Source organism: Sebastes fasciatus, chromosome 20, assembly GCF_043250625.1.
Source record: "Sebastes fasciatus isolate fSebFas1 chromosome 20, fSebFas1.pri, whole genome shotgun sequence".
Lineage (NCBI taxonomy): Eukaryota > Metazoa > Chordata > Actinopteri > Perciformes > Sebastidae > Sebastes > Sebastes fasciatus.
In genome coordinates, this window is record NC_133814.1 from 13,621,913 (window position 1) to 13,638,472 (window position 16,560).

The window sequence follows — 16,560 nt, forward strand, 5'->3', positions numbered from 1 at the left end:
ATTGTAAAAATATTAACATCACATTATTATATTATACTAATAAATACGCCACGCAAAGCAGACCATCTGGCAACAGGCATAGGACATGAGACAAGTTGACAGCAAGTTAGCAAATTAATAATTGATAGATATTTTGTGAATACATAATACAAGCATAATAATGAATAGACATGTACAAATATTCATGTGAGACAAAATAAAAAAAAAGACATGTTCTTATACAGAGCAACTTTTCTCAGTATGTGTTTCCTATAGATTTGCACAGGGAATAAGCTGGCAGCCGCAGCTCCTCTAATAACGAAATAATGGAAAACATAGGCGAGCAGAATAAAAGAAACAATCCGAGAACTCCAAGGTCCTCTTTTCTGTGACACTCAGCCATGTGACTGCAAGGTCGCCGTGTACCCGATCGGCACGAAAAGGACTCGAGCTTCTCACAACCCTCTACAACACGGATCCTTCAGTATTGTCACTCATTGAGATGAGCTACCCTGATGTATCGCATGAGTCACTGGCCCATAAACGTGTGAAATGGAAATGCGAGCACCGCTCCTTTATATTAGGAATGAAAAGCCTGATAGCAGCATTGTGTAAAGCAATACAGGAGCCGGTGTGTGATGCCGGGGGAGGAACAGATAGGAGAGGAAACTGCATCTGAATAACAAAGATTAAAGTTGTAGAAGAGTGTCTGAAGACGGAGGTGAGGGTATACAGTATTTGTTTTATTTCTTTGCAGAGCCTTTAACTGCAGAAGTAATTAATAAGCCTCACAATTTCTATCACTTGAGACAATCAATATGAAAGAAAATGAAGGATAGACAGCAGAGAATTCACAATAGAATCCTGACTATCTACTGTAAGGAACTGTCTTTGTAGGGTTTGTTCCTTTGTTCCTTCCTAATGACTGAGGAAGCACACGCTTCAGGCAAACAATATGTATGCTTTTATTATATTACTTCATAAGTCCGGTCAAGAGAGTGTGAAACAATAACTGGAAACAGCACAAAGTTTTAGCCTGAAGCGTGTGCCTATCTGACCTGAACATCTAAGCGAGCTTCATATAGTATTACTGCATATAGGATGTGTCTTTACTCACTGCATATCATCCTGGGTGCTGTCCCAGTTACCTTTTCTATTTTTCATACTCATCCCCTATGGAGCTATACATCGAGAGACGAGAGAGCCTCCGACCAAGGCGGATATTATTAGTCCACTCAAGCAGGTGCAAATTGGTCTGATGGAAGGAAACATAAAAAAAACCCATCTTGGAGCCTTTTCATTTAAAGTTGTTTTTCGAAGGAGCAGGAACATGTTGTGTGATGATAAGCAGACAGACACTGAAAAGGATGTTTGACGGCGCAGTCATTCAGCGAGCGGCCTTGGTTGCCATATGGAGGCGAGCCGTTGGAACAGTCACGAAGGGCAAGTAGACAAGTTTACATGAGTGCATGACCGACTGTGACGTGCGCGGATGAGTGTGCAGCAGCTTATGAACCCTGAAGCCCAATGTGCACATCCAGGCGTGTTTGTGTGTCTGTGTACTTGCTCGTGATAAAGTGATGTGAATGTAAATAGTGTGTGTGTGTGTGTGTGTGTGCAGTATGTAAACAGCTTCCTCTGCATAATCCTGTACCTAAAACTGTGAAGGACTAGAGCTGACAGTTAATACAATCATGTACAGTAGTATATTGTGTGCAAGACAAGGACTTATTAGATAAAGTGCTGTATTGCAAAAATCAATATCATGGAGATGTGTAATATACACGAACCCGCGGGCTATGACACATCAGAAAACTGTGGAAAAAGCAGGAATGGACGTAACTTGACAGGTTGTTTTAGCCCTCTAATTTTCTTATTGAACTAAAGGAGGAAATTAGTGAGAAGAGGCACCTATTCAACATTATTTCCCAGACTTAGCGCTCAGTAATGGCTTCTCACCCTCCACAAGTGACTCCAACCTTTTTCTTAGTTGGACTCTTAGATTTAAATTGTTATCTATCACTGTAGCTGTGGTGTAAAAACACTACTTGGAAACCAGATTTTGGATGTTTCACCGGTGCTTATATGGAATCAGTTTTTTCTTTCTACTGATATAGGATGATTCTTACACCTTTTGTGTCAGGAAATATAAAGTATAATCATTTAATTTTCCATTTTTTATAGGAGAAGAAAACATGTTTTGGACATATTTGTGTCTTCCATATTTCCCATGGTAAAGGTTGACTGACATTGTAAGGAGAGGCGCTGTCAACTTCTCTATTGCACTACCAACCGGAGCACATCATGCTGTATCTCTGGAGCCTATGAACGTTAATACAAGGTGTTTTTTTCCACATAGCTATGGCTATCAACCGTTGCGCCGAAAACACCAGGCGGCAGCAAAGTGCGGCCGGAAGGCATGAAGAAATGTTTTGTAACATAGGTCAACATGTCACAGGAGTCACAGGATATGTTGACTTATTGACTGTGGCCACATTTCGCTGCTAAACTATCCCAACCTTTTAGTTTGGCCTAGCGGGCAACCTCTGGTTCTGGAAAGTGAAGCCAATGTGGAAGTGCCTTAAACTTGCATTCTTTCTAACAGCCAGCAGGGGGCGACTCCTCTGGTTGCAAAAAGAAGTCTGATTGTATAGAAGTCTATGAGAAAATGAGCCTACTTCTCACTTGATTTATTACCTCAGTAAACATTGTGAATATGAGTTTATGGTCTCAATCACTAGTTTCAAGTCTTCTTCAATACAGCATGATGTTCATTTAGTAAATTATGGTCCCATTTAGAGTCAAATAGACCATAAAGCAGGGGATGCTTTAGGGCGGGGCTACGTTGTGATTGACAGGTCGCTACCACGGCGTTGTCCGGTCTGGGAGTTGTCTGCGTTTTCGTCTTACAACTTTAACCCTTTCACAGTGTGTTTTCAGTTCATGAAAGTTAATTGTAACATTTTAGTTGCCTAAAAATTTCGTGTTCAGTGTTTGGTTGTATTTAGCTCCACCGTCTCGTGTCACTTCTGGTTGCAAAAAAACAAGATGGTGACGGCCAAAATGCCGAACTTGAGGCTTCAAAACGGCAGTCCTCAAACCAATGGGTGACGTCACGGTGACTTCGTCCATTTGTTATAAACAGTCAATGGTTTGGCCAAACATAATTAAAACGGCCACGGCTCGCTGAGCCCGTTAGTGATTTAAGCTGCCTATCCCATTACAACAGGCAACATTTGGAAGGACCCATTCGGAGAGTGAAGTTAGTTAGCCTAGCTTGCTAACGTTAGCGCTGATCCCCATGCGGTGTTAATTTTGTGCTCAAATGTTTTCTGTGTTTCTCTTACAGTTCTTTTTCTTGTGAATTACTGGAGAGTTTTTGCCTTTCAAGACTTAAAAAAATATCTAATTAAAACAATTTGCGGAGGGAAAATCACTTTGGTTGAACTGCTCACAACTCATAGATATGTTAAACCTGTGAGAAGGGGTCATACGGAGAAGTAGTTTAATCTGAGTGAACACAGGCCAAAAAAGACTGAGAACCAGTGATTTAAAAGTTTGTTTAAAATGCACTTTTGAACTTTACTCTAGTGATGGAGAGCAAAAAAGCAGTTCATTAAAAAAACCATTCTGAACTTGTTTAAAGAAAATATGTGACAAAAAGCAAACATAAGAATATGATGCATCTCTTCAACCGTTAATACACATTTTAAAGAATATACATTTATGTTGGACGCTGATGTCATCCAAAGCATAGATTTTATTTGTTTTAATCATGAATGGCCTCAGGCTGTAGCTGTGGAGGTCTCTGTGCCATTCTCTGTTTAAATCTAATTTAGTCTCGGTGGTTATAAACACTACGACATGAATATTTACAGTTATATTATACGGTGCTTTGCACAAAATATTCATCTTCCATCTACATCTTCGTTTAAATCTCACACAGCTTTGCATACATTCGCTTACAAAATGCGAGCTGACATGCTGTTATGTCAGCAATGTCTACATCTGAGCTAAAGTGTAAAGTGCTGAAATGTTCTCTTAAAATGGGAGCGTAGCATCGACTCACTTTCTTTTTTTCTCTCTCAAAAGTGCATACATACAGCCTCAGGTGGTGTGCAGCCAGCCACATTCAAAACTGAATTATGTTAAAAGTACATTGATATGCAAAAAAGCTTGAAAGGGCATTTGAAAATGAAGATTTTTTTTTGTCTGATGTTGGTTTGCAGTCTTCATAGAGTCATTGTGTGTGCTTAGTGCTTAGCTTAATAAGAAAAATTGCTTTTATTGAATATTTTGTACAGAAGGTGTCTCAAAAAAGCCTCTCAAACTGAGGCAGCACTACAAGCTGTACCATTTCACAGGAAACTGAAAAGTGAAAGTTGATTCAAGCCTTAAACTCGTGTCCCTGACCGAACACAAAGGGTCCTTTTCATTGTGCTCCTCGTTTCCTTTCCTCGCCTCCTCTCCTCGCGTCCCTCCCACCTGAGATGCGAGCTTAGGAGGCGAGGAGAGACGAAACAGGGAAACATGTTTTTAGAGAAATGAGACGTCCTTTCCTCTAAAGCGTCACGTGAAGCAACGTCCGTTTGATGGAGTTTGTGTCTGAACTGCACTAATACTACAAATGCAGACACACAGTTATCAGTGGCAGAGCAGCAGTGTTTTCCCTTTGTAGTCTGTTACCTGTTTAACAAACACCTGCACATGAATAACAGCCTGCAGTCTGTATTCATACTGCGTCCTGCTTAGAGGCTCACGAACCATTTCTACTGACACAATGCCTTTATATTATTTATTAATTATTAGCGTGTGTATTTATTGATATACTGATTGTGAATTAGTCATTTAATAACCCAGAATATGATTATTGTGTCTTTTGAACACTGGAAATTATAGGCTAAATAAACGTACAACTTTGAATCTGTTATCTGTCTTCACTCCGGTATGAAACTTTTTCAGATGTATCAGATCACATCCTCACTCCTCGTCTCCTCGAGGTGCATTTAAGGGATTGAAAGAGCCTCCGTGATGTCGGAGGGGGGAACAATTTCCGGGTCAAGCGAGGAGATAGGATGCGAGGAAGCATAAGTGAAGCCTGTGAAAAACACTAGCTGACCCTGATGTATGCTACTGACAGTATGACATCTCAAATTGCTTTTACATGGCAGGTTTCGAGGCTGTAGTTTGAACTTTAAGCAACTATGGTGATTGTATATTATCTGGCCAACTTGTTTATATCTTCAGATTAAAAAATACGTATGCCTGAGTTCCTGAATTGAGATAACAAAAGGACTCAGAGGAACAGATTTCTGTCTGAAGCTCTAATCAGAGGGTGACATCTGATGAGATGGATTTCATATGGAGAAATCAGACACATGCTAATTTTAATTGGTGACAGACAGGCTGCAGAGTAACACGCATGAAACAAGGCCCTAATTATGTAAAACCTGTTTTAATAAACATTAACAAAATGTTATTTTGACAGGAAATGTGTTGTTTTTTTTAATCATTTTGCTGCCTTATTACATGATGTAAGCTCACGGCTGTAATCAGCAAGCCTGTTGAAGTGTCTGAATGTGCAGCGTTAATTAATTATGAATTTGAGCAGGAGACAGAAACAGAGACTAGAAGGAGAGAAAGAGAATCTGAGTGGGGAGGAAGGACGAACACGGAGGGATTGGAAGAAGAGATGAGCTGTCAGATAAACGTTTCAGAAGTCGAGAGTCATTGTGATCATTTCTTAGAGTTTAAATTGTTGTTTTTTTATCTCGTGAAATCTCTGAAAGACTGGATAAAAGAATAAGAGAGGCCTTCATCAGAATACAGTCAAATAATCGAATCATCTAGAAAGTGCATCAGAGAGGAGACCGAAGTTATTCCGGCTCTGTTGAGATATTGATTTTGCATATCAGAGACACCTCCTTCACTCTCATAACGCTTTTGAAATTCCTCAGGGTTTCAGGATTTATTGGAAAAAATATCAGAGTGCTGTGCCTTTTGTTGAGGAGAGACACGTCTTTAGTGTAGCCCACTGTGAAGCATTTTGTTTCCTGAAGACAATAACATGAATATTCCAAACAGCCATTTAAAAAATATATTCTTTACAAACAGCATTTGCAAACCCTCCATCCGCCCATTACCTTACACATTACACAATCACCGTTCCTCTCCATTTACACCTCACCCTCATCTATTATTAACCAAATGCAAAACAACAATTTAAGTGTCCAATTTAAAGGTGGGGAAAAAAGACAAATGAGAAGATAATAACATAAAGAAAAACATTATCTAGTCCGGCAGAGCTTTCCCATCTGAATGTTCCAGTCTGCGGCGTAATGGCTCTTCAAGAACAACTGAATTACGTCTGTCAGATGACAACCAAGTCAAGTGATGCCGGGAACATTAACTTCAAGAGTGACCTTTCATTATCCAGTAGTGCACTTATGCTTTCATAGCAAAGCTCATAGGACAAATGTCTGAGCGCAGACTTAAAGAGCTGCGCTCTAATAAATTAAGATTTATGTCAGAATGAGTTCTTTGCTGGTTTGGTGACAGAAAAGGGCTTGTGGACTGGGAATTGTTCAACATATTGGGAAATATGCTTATTTGCGTGCTGCCGGAGACTTTTAAAGCTAGAGTTGGCAATCTTCTTCAAAAACTTTTTTTTTGTTATATTTGTTGATATTGTCTTTACATCCCGACATCAATCAATAAATCAAATGCTCTGACAAAACAATAAGAAAATCCAGTATCTGTGGCTGTCGCAGGACTGTAATAAACCCGTCCAATCATTTAATTCGGCCTGCCTCCTTGCCCGTTATTTAACCTCTTTCTCAAGCTAGTATGACATGGTTGGTACCAATGGATTCCTGAGGTTTTTTAGTTTCATATGATACCAGTATCTTCACTCTAGCTTTAAAACTGATCCCGCCACAACCTAAAAATCGCAAGTTGCGTTAATGCGTTAAAGAAATTAGTGGCGTTAAAACTAATTTGCATTAACGCGTTATTATCGCATTAACTTTGACAGCCCTAGGAAGAACATTGATACCACTCTCACATCTGTCCTGTAAAGCTTCAGCAGAACTCGGTTAGCTTCGCTTAGCACAAAGACTGGAGACTGGGACACAGCTAGCCTGGCTCTTTCCAAAATCCACCTACCAGCACCTCTGAAGCTCACTAATTAACTAATTGTATCTTGTTTGTCTAACTCGCACAAAACAACACAGTGTAAAAACGACAACTCATTTATTTACAGGGGGGACCCAGTAACTTCTCTGAGCCAGGAAATAGTCCGGCACGTAACACCCCACAGAGAGAGCGAAGGAAACCAGAACTTCCGGGGTCCGTTTGTCAATATTTCAGTTTTTTTTAGCGGCCTTTAATAAACAGCATTTCCAATAAGCCCAAGACCATCATGACATAAATGTCACTGCTCGACGGTGTGAGTTCATGGTCCGCACTGAGCTCAGACATGTTTGTAATAACAGAGAGGACTAAAACGTGAGATAAAAGAGCGAGAGCAGAGCCAGGCTAGCTGTTTCCCTCTGATTCCAGTCTTTTATGCTAAACTAATCTCACTGTCTCCTGGCTGTAACTTCATATTTAACAGATACGTATGAGAATGGTATTATTCTTCTCCTCTAATTCTTGGGAAGAAACCAAAATTTCCCAAAATGGCAACCCCAGCAGCAGTGTAATTGAATATCTCACAACATTTCAGCCATTACAGATTTACGTATGTGTGCACACACACACACACACACACTACTCACTCACTCACTCAGACACTCAGACACTAGCTCCCTCTGCCCCAAACAGGCACAAATGCATGCACACTCACGCACACACACGTATACACACGCTGACACCCCCATAAACAGTGTTAAATCTTCACCATGTACAGCCCCAATTGTAATCCGCCAGCCAGTTGCTAGGCAACACTGGGACTTGTAATAGCACTCGGGTATCATGGCCCGCTGCGGGTGGGGGTGAGGGTGTGGATGGGGGTGCCGGGTGAGGAGTTTTTTTTTTAAGAGGTGGCCTCTGGGGGGAGAATGACGACGGTCGATCAACTAATGGAGACTTGTTGGCTCCTCCTTTTGACCACCCAACCATCTATTTAACCACCATGGGACCCAGCAGTCAACACTAATGCCCTTTCTGACAAGAGCCGTTCTACAAGAGGGGTCACGATGTTGGATGTGAGGGGCAGAGCAGCAGGGACATTTATTTTTCCAATATGTTCTGACAGAAGTAAGGGTAGGAGGAAGGATCGGTGATACTGAAAAGATTATATATTTTTAACCATATATGTTATATCATATTTTATTATTTTTCAGATATAAACAGAAACATAGCAAGACAAGACCGCATCAATATCAAAACAAAAGGTAATGGCAGCACAGTGCCTACAGTACGCCTGTTAATGCCTATTAGTCATTCTAGTCATCTTTAAAAGCAGGATGGCTCCAGCACTCAAATGTAAATACTCTCTGGTGATTATTTTCTTGATTAATTAATTGATAATTTTTTCTACGAATGCCAGAAAATAAGACAAATGCCCAATATAATTTCCCAGATTTATGGTGATGTCTTCAAATTTCCTGTTTTATCTGACCAACAGTCCAAAATGTGTTTTACTTTAGTTTAGTTTCCTATTATGTGACAAAGAAAACCATCAAATCCTCACATTGGAAGCTGGATGTTTGCATCAAAAAATGGCTCAAAATTGTCAGCAAAATTGATTGATCGATTTAGCTCTGGTGAATAATAAGAAACTGATTCCTATCTTGAGCAGTCTGCTACCTCTTGGGAGAAAGGTTAGATGTTACTAAAAAAAAAAAAAAAAAAAAAAAAAAGATCTCAATATTTCTAATTAAACACCTCCACATTGATAAATTGATGTTTTAGGAATTGGTCAATGTGTAAGGAAACGGACAGAGTGCCTTATCCAATTGGAAGAAGAGAGTTGGAATTGGTTGCAAAGCTGCATCGGTCATCATCCCTTCAGGCAGACATGGCTGCCAACACATCCCCCCCCAACACACATGTGCTACTACATGATACCACTCCATCCCTCATCCCTGAGAGGCAACCTGGGAGCAAGTTTGTCAGGCTTACTGTACCTTCCGCCTGTCGCCAAGCAGAACTAAACTCACCACCCCAGTGGAGAAGCAGCGCTGCTTACTGGAGCTCAACCATGCCAAAGGGGGCAATTTAAAAAACATTATAATCACATGAGGAGAAATGTCTCTGGCTTGATAATTAGCAGTGGCGAGTGGGGGATATCTTTGATGCTGTTTGGTTTGGCTGCAGAGCAACAGCAATAATGGGCTTCTTCATTATCCCGTTTCCAGCTGTCTCCGAAGCACTTTCAGGAGGTTGGAAAAACATACATTCATAATTCATGCAGGTTTCAGGGAAATTGTCTTTTGTCGATTTTCATTCTTAACTGTCCATAAAAGCACTGCTGCTTTCAAGTGCAGCAAAAGAAATTATCCAATGTGTGATATAAATGACACAATAGTTGAAAGAATAGTTTGATATTTTGGGAAAATCCAGTCTTTATGCTACCAGAAAATACTAGAAATGTATTAGTCGATATCAATACCAGTGAAAATTAGATCCCACAGTAAAATACAAAAGTTAAACAATAAATCGTAAGCAGCACAGTCCTGCACGGAACTAACAGCTAACATTAACTAGCTCTTGTTCTGCTGATTTCAACACAGATTTGTTTTTCACAATGTAGCAGTATCAGGGGAAATATAGGGTGCGTCCCCTGCATGCATCAGTGAGTTTACTGCGTCCCAAACACATTTTATATCGCCCTCGGGTTGGCGGGACGCCGTTAGTCTTGAGCCCTGACGGTACCTACAGTACCTGCGGTATGTAGAAAAACAAGTACCCGTCACGTTTTCAGAATTGTGGCATCACCTTGGTATCGAATTATCTGTTCTCGTGACATCCCTAGTTAGTATCGATCTTCTCATCTAACTCTTGGTAAGAAAGAAGGTAAGCTTTTTTTCCTGAAAATGTTAAATTATTCCTTTAATTAGAGTGTTATGTGCAGCTATTTGGCTGTTTGAAACCTTGACTGAGAGTTTCAGTCAGTAGCCAACAGCCATTACTGATACAGTCATATGTTTTCTCACCCTCTCTGGAGCACTCATACTCAAGCACACATGCTCAGAGCAGCAAGGTCCCTCAGCTACAACAATAGTGATATAATGACAAAGTCTTACACTGTAGGCACCACCACAGATCGCCCAGGCATATCTGCACATGGACCATTTGTTCTTCATTGTGCCTCTCTGCGGCTCTGCTCGCCATCGGCCTTTATGGCCCCTGACAACTCATGTGACAAATAGCCTCCAGGCTGCCTCTCTCCTGATACCTCAGCTCCACCCCAACAATCTGCACTTCCTCTTTGATGATAACCCTCTGGTAGCGAAGACTGACCGTGTGCATGAGCCATGGGGAATCACTGTCTGGCATCGGGATCCACCAGCTGCCAGCGTCAATCACCAAGTCTGTTTCAAAGCCCCTGTTGGTGTGCGTTGTAGTGAAACCATGCCACCCTGTGGAGGGAAGAGCTTCAGAGCACATCAGATTGATGAGCAAATCACTGGTTTTGCAAGTCGACATCTAACTGGATCTAGGATCCAAAGCTTGATTTTAATGCGATGTAATGCTTTATTGATCCCTAGAGGAGAATTCTCTTTTCTCCCTCCACCTTTAGGTCAGAGCACTGGGTCAGATACAAAACAGCCGTGTCTCGCTCAAGGACATGTTGGTAGGACGGATGCTTGCTGACACTGGAGCTTGGAGCAGAGTTCTCTGGTGGAAGAAGGGTCTTCATACTCACATTGCCACCCTGCTGCACAAACTGCATCCAGAGCTTAAGTTTTGTTGTCTTCATGAATTAAGTTTCATGAATGTCTTATTATTTTCTCATTTGAAAGGGCTTATTTTCTAAAGCAACATATACAGTACATTAGTGAGATACTATAATTTACACCATGGATTTTTTCCATCCTCCACAACATCCACGTGTCAGGTCCTCTGTTTTGCAATAGGGACCAGTTAACTAGGCCACATTCCTTCTGCACTCTATTTCTACAGTATACTTGTGGCTCTGATCTAATCTGTGTAATGACTGGCACAGTGACAAGCCTATTGGACTCTGATAAATGCTATTTGATAACCTCTTCAACCTTGCTGACCTGTTGGTGGGTCAATTATTACATGATGTTTGGACAAACTGTTTAATCCCTCGGGAAAGTGTTTTAAATTCTACTTTTATTAACCGGGTATATTGACATAGTTCAATGTTTTCTCATACAACGGTTTGTATGATTTCTTACAAATAGTTATTCCTCATTTTTCGTGCATTTTCCTATGAATGTCCAGCAACATGTGACGCACGTGTCAATATCCGCTGCGGTCTTTTCTAAATAAACTTCCGTCTTTACAGGAAACAACTTGGTTTGGTTTCTGCAACAAAACTGCTTAATGAGGTTTAGGAAAAGATTGCCTTGGTTAGGTTTAGGCAACAAAACGACTTAGATTTACTTTGGCCACATCAATATATTTGCACTACTGTGAGCAAGATCGTGGCCAGTTGTGATGGTGACTATGTCAGAGTTGCTGTCTGCAAACTCTTAACTGTCTTGATTTCTTGCTGCTTCTCTCCTCTTCATCGTTCTTTCTTGATGTTTTCCGGGATACACCAGGCAGAGGGTCTTCTTCAGCAGCTTCATCCTGCTTGTCTGGACTAATTTCAGTTTTTCTGTTGAAATCGTCACTGTTTGTGCTGTCAGTGTCACTGTCAGTGTTACTGTCAGAGCTGGTTTCAGCAAACTCATCCCACCATCTGTATCTTTTGCTGCTTCCCTCTTCAATGACCTCTCCATCCTCCTCTCTTGACCTTTTCCCGAATCCTCCAGGCAGGGGGTCGTCTTCCTCTACACCCTGGTGGACTCTAACCTCAACGTTGGATGCCGTCAAGGTTGTCATGGATGTCATTGTTGACAATGTTTCCATGGTTTTCCTCATCCTGGTTTTCATGGTTGCCCTGGACTTCATGGTTGTTTCCATTGTTGTCAAGGTCTTGGTGCACAGGTCCTAGAAACACCTCCACTAACGCAGCGATGCCGGGCTCATCTGGTTCACCATTCAGGTTTAATACTAACCAGGCAATGAATCCACCATGAAGTTGATTGCCCATTGGCTGATCTCCTCTTGGAAATAAATAGTGGAGGAACACAGGGCCTGCAAGATCAGGTAGAGAATTATGTTATACCATTGAATTGAACTGTAAATCAGTCTCCCTTAAAGGTGGAGTTTGCTATTCTGGAGAAAGATAGTTGATATTTGAAGTCAACACCCAAATAAACACCAACCCTCTCACTCCCACTGCCTTTCTCTTTATACATCCATGTTCTTTCCCCTGCTGGAATAGTGATGTGTGACTCCAAAAGACGGATGTAATCATTTCCAAAAATCACAACATGTTTTTATCAAACAAAATATTCTACTTCAATCCATATTTATTGGCAAAAACAAAGTTTGTTTTCCCGCTTGCGGCACACAAAGGGAGGCTCGCAACTGTACTAACAGACATTCGAAGCTTCATTCGAAAAACTCAATAGAAGCTTTGAATGGGAAAAAAATAACATTCGATACAGCCCTAGTGGCTCGGTCCGATCCATTTTGCTTGTTTCCTATTTACAGAGCCAGGGCTGTGTATGAACACCAGATTTTTTTTCAATGCACACACAGAACGGACAGCTAGCGGACCGTAAGGAGATATTCACTGAATTTGATAAAAAGTGTATTGGATTAGAGTCACAGACTCCACCTTTACATAGCTTTTGGAAAGACTGTACATCAGAGTGGTCTGTGTAAACTGATGAACCAAGTACTTACGGTCGTTTTCATCGTTGTGGGGTCCGTCTCCTCTTCCATCCATTTGAACTAAATAGATCAGACATAGAAATCAAAAATGATCTTACAATATTACAATGTTGTCCATCCTACCTCAAATATTTACAATTCTGAAACCCTCAAATTTTACATTCAGCTCGTGTGACACTGACAGCTCATCTAGTAGGTGTTCCCCTATGATGTGATGGTGTGAACAGATATTTATCCCCACAATGTCTAGTACATGTACAAGCCTGATACGTTGGTGCAAACATTTAGTTGAAATTCAATAAAACTTAATATAATAAGCTTGTTTTCTTTCAGTCTGTCATTTCTTGTGAACAAGAATATGATTTTCAAAAGTCCCTAACAGCAGATTAATGCAACTCTTAAATAGTGAACAAGTTTGCAAAACAAAATTGTGAATTTAACACTATGACTGACTAATTAAGTAGACACCAGAAGAGTCATGTTACAGTTTTTCTCATTTGCTTTGGCTCAATTCTTGAATGAGAATTGCTTTTTTTCAAAACAATAAGTTCAAATCTCTAAACAATTGGTTTGCTGTTCACAACAGATTTGAATTTCTCATTCATGCAAGCAAACTGCATGTGTTTTGGCACATGTGCAAAAGAGTCGGTACAATAACCGCTTGCACATGGCTTGCTGATCAAATCTGATGAGTTGATTCTCAGTGAAGTTGTGGTCCTCTTCACAACTTCCAGGACAAAACAACTTCTCATTTTGGTGGCATTTGCCAATTCACTGACACAATAACTAGGTTTTGAAGCATGAATGAAATGTTTTGGGTGAGTTACTACCTTTTGCAAACATACAATAGTGTTGTGATGTCCCAGCAAACAGTTGTGACAATTGCACTTACAATTTAGAGAGTGTTAAGACTGTTTTGAAAAATGAGCCAAAGCGATTGAGGAAAAACTGTAATACCTAAATTATAGACTAGGTTATTGAGGAATGAGCCTATGCACAGGGTTACAGACTTACCTTACTTCCAGAGAACTGGTCTGCAATTTTGGTTGCAAAATTGAAAGCTCGAGGCTGTATGTCACAGAAATACGTATTTCTGAAAAATGTTTGTCTCCAAGGAAAAACTACAGCTGCTACAATGTGCTTTGAGACTTTGAGTGTTAATCTGTGTTAATCAGAACTAAGTGAGAGTCTCACTGTCATCAACATTCTATTGTTTTGTCATCAGAGTTCTAAGATTGATTCTATGGTTCTATTTTCTTTATCTAAGAAATCTAAGAACTAGACTATATATATATATATAATGTGTATATATATATATATATATATATATATTAGGACTGTCATTCAATTAAAATATTTAATCATGATTAATTGCGATTAATCACATTTGTTTTATCTGTTCAAAATGTACCTTAAAGGGAGATTGGTCAAGTATTTAATACTCTTATCAACATGGGAGTGGGCAAATATGATTGCTTTATGCAAATGTATGTATATATATATTATTGAAAATCAATTAATAACACAAAACAATGTCAAATATTGTCCAGAGACCCTCACAGGTACTGCATTTAGTATTAAACATATGCTCAAATCATAACATGGCAAACTGCAGCCCAACAGGCAACAACAGCTGTCAGTGTGTCAGTGTGCTGACTTGACTATGACTTGCCCCAAACTGCATGTGATTATCATAAAGTGGGCATGTCTGTAAAGGGGAGACTCGTGGGTACCCATAGAACCCATAGAACCCCTTTGAATATGACCATGACAGCTTTGGACTGTGCCAGGCTAGCTATGTCTCCCTTGTATTCAGTTTTTATGTTAAGCTAACCATCTCCAGCTACAAATTTAACATACAAACATTGAGAGTGGTATCGATCTTTTCATCTTCCTCTTGACAGGAAAGTGAATATAAGCCTATAATCCATAATATTCCTTTAACAGGGTTAATCCTTTCAAGCTGACAAGTGCATAATATGACATTTTGAAAATTGAACATCCTCTGTTGGATGAACGTTTTATGTTGAAGTTTATTTAGAAGTGTTTAGATTAAAGAGTGAATTGACCTCACTGGGTGTAGAGGTTGACAGTGCTGAGAGCGGAGGAGGGACTCAGGCTGTGATTATTCATCCACGGGTTACACAGAGTTCAACATCTGGTCAGAGAGACAACAGAGATAGTTGCTCACCCTTGACAGCATGAGAGACAGAGAGAAACGGAGAGGAACAGATTTATTTATTCAACTCTCCTGCGATCCTGACCGACTTTACTGTCTTTCAGAGGCTGTAGCTAGAGTGAAGATACAGATATCATATGAAACTAAAGACCTAAGGAATCCATTGGTACCAACCATGTCATACTAGCTCGTCGGGAAGGAGGCTAAATAACGCTCCTAGAAACAGTCTTGGAATTACATAAATGTGAGTATCACTGTAAAGCTGAGACTCTTGTGGATCCAATGAGCCCAATTGTATTCATGTGTGATGATGTTAGTCCCCATAGTAGCCATTTCATTGTAGTGAGACTATTTTTTGTTAATTTTACCTCACTGTATAAAATGACCTGTGGTGACCTCTAGGATAATCACAGCCTCATGAAACTTTACAGCCACAAACTAGAGACTTAGGGCATTCAGAGGATGGATGGCTTTCCTGGGTAAACTGACAATAAGGGGGTTTCTGAGCAGTTTCCAGAACCGAATTGCTCGCTATTCAATCGCCGAAAAATGCAATTCTTGCAGAAATCTCCAAATGTCAAATTTTTTTTATACCAAATCACAGCATTGCTTTTTCTATGATGTTCCTCAAGGTCTTGGTGTCTTAATGTGGTATTCTGGAGGGATCATTGATCATTTTTTATCAATTCTCGAGAGGTACAAAATGGTTACATTTAACACTAAATCTGTTTAACAAATGGTATCAAACCAAAAATTGCTGCAACAACTTATGAGACATAATAGAGCATAGGAATTGCGGGACACTCGGGCACAGTACACAAGCTGAGTATTGATCACCCTTAAGCTGGCCGCCTTTGTGGAGGGTGTATAGTGTTAAATGGCCGAAACATCTGATGATACAACGGTACACTACTGATGACGTGTCCTGTGCCCAATTGTCCTGAAATGTCACAACCCAGGCAACCCTCCCACGAAATTCACCTTGTTGTTTAGAGTGGTTGACAATTGACGGGTGGGGGTTCTCAGAGTTTGTGGAAGTGCTCACCACATATTGGCACAAGGGACAGATTTTAACACCACGTCCTGTGTTTTTTGATTCTGGGAATGACCATCATATACTTAAATCATAATGTTCTAAACCCTCATACACTTTTACAATTTATTTGAATTCATTCATTCAATAATTAATTAATTCATTCATGTTTATTTCTGATTTATGACTAGAACAAACTTGACACAGTGCTGAGCAACATCTCAAATGAATCCTCAGGTTTCCCAGCTATCAGATGATGTACACCACTTCTATGTGGGTCTATTGTGGGTCTCAGAGGGTTAATAAAGTGTATCAAAAAGGATGCCAAACATGATTTAAGACCAAATACAAAAAACCCAACTAAACATTCCCATCAGCCTCAGCCATACTTTGTGTTTTTAATGCAACATACTAAACTTACATGGTGAACATTACACCTGCTTGG

General features: G+C 40.2%; 1 long non-coding RNA gene across 1 annotated transcript; it reads right to left on the reverse strand.

The window, feature by feature from the left end:
• Positions 1-12,132: 12,132 nt before the first annotated feature.
• Positions 12,133-14,097, reverse strand: LOC141758105 (uncharacterized). Its single transcript, XR_012591818.1, has 3 exons — positions 13,918-14,097; positions 12,916-12,963; positions 12,133-12,258 (listed from the first exon to the last, which is right to left on the reverse strand). It is a non-coding gene; the product is annotated as an uncharacterized LOC141758105 (long non-coding RNA).
• Between the last annotated feature and the right edge of the window lie 2,463 nt (positions 14,098-16,560).